Raw genomic sequence first — 1350 nt, forward strand, 5'->3', positions numbered from 1 at the left:
TTTGAGGCTGAGTCCTGGTGCCTCATCAGTGAGCTGCAGAGGAGATGCTACCTGTTTAGGGAGTGGCTGTAACTCAGGTGCCCAGGGCTGCAGAGCCAGCTTCCCGAGCCACTTGTGGGAATCACTACTCAAGACTGAGCTCCTTCTGCATCTGTTTTCTTTTTTAAATCTAGAAAATCTTTTCTATTTCCCATTTTAGAAGACACATGAAGGAAGGAAGGCTTTTTGTGGATTCGATGTTGTCCTTTGCCAGTGGACACACTCGTGGGATTCTGCTCTCTGTGCCTACGTAAGCCTGTGTGCCAGATGCACGGGGCGGGGCTCCTCCCCAGCCCTGGTGGAGCTGACAGAGCAGAGGGGGTAAAGGAAGGAGAGAAGGCAGCAGAGGAAATCAGGAAGATTCTGGAAAAGCTGGAGGGAGCAGTGTGCGGCCCTTTGAGCAGATCAACCTTCCCTTGGCCTCAGCAGGGGTCTGGCACGTCAGGCGCTTCCTCTCCAGCCCGTGGCCCCTGCTTAGGTTCATGCTCCACGGGCCCCCCTGAAATTGCTGCCCCAGCACCCTGCTCCTCACCCTACCCACAGTGTCTGCCTCTCACATCCAGCCCAGCCTGGCTGACAGAAAGGTGGTGTAGAACCAGACTGTGCCATGTCACTGTCCCGCTCATCCGTCTGTGGAGCCTCATCATCTGCAGGATAAAATCTGAAGTGTTTCACATGACATAGGAGACAGATCATGAACTCTCATCTGTCACCTCCCCAGACTCAGTTTCTTATCCCAAGATCACCCACTGCTCTCAGGGTATCAGGCAGGACTCTGATTTCAAGTGACAGAAGTGACTGAAGCCAACTCAACTTGGCTTCAGCAGGATAGGAAACGTGTCCGCTCAGGTTATGAGACACCTGGGACGTCACCAGGGCTGCTGTCCCACTGCAGACCTGGCTGTGCCCATTGTGTGCAGGGTCACTGTTAGGTGGCCACGCTCTGGTTTCCCATTTTCTCTCCTTCAAGTCCAAGATGCAGTGCTCCTCATGGTTAGCTCTGGCACCATGCAATCCAAGAGGACCAACCCAACCCATGGGACACTACTCCCTTGCCAGGGACTTGTTCCTGTATACTGGCCACTGTGACATGAAGGGAAGTCTCCTGAAGGTTTGGGGCAAAGTGTCCCTGCTTTTAGGAACTCAACCCAGGAAGACAGCCTTTCTCCTTCCACTGGACACAGAAGGGAGGAAGGATGTGCTGCCTGGATGTGAGGGGGCTGAGCAGCTGGGGGCAGTGGGCAGAAGGAGAGCACTGCCAGCTCTGCCCACCTCGGAACTCGGTGATTGGGAGAGCCTGCACTTCCTGGC

This window comes from Galeopterus variegatus, unplaced genomic scaffold (assembly GCF_000696425.1).
Source record: "Galeopterus variegatus unplaced genomic scaffold, G_variegatus-3.0.2 Scaffold2434, whole genome shotgun sequence".
Taxonomy (NCBI): domain Eukaryota; kingdom Metazoa; phylum Chordata; class Mammalia; order Dermoptera; family Cynocephalidae; genus Galeopterus; species Galeopterus variegatus.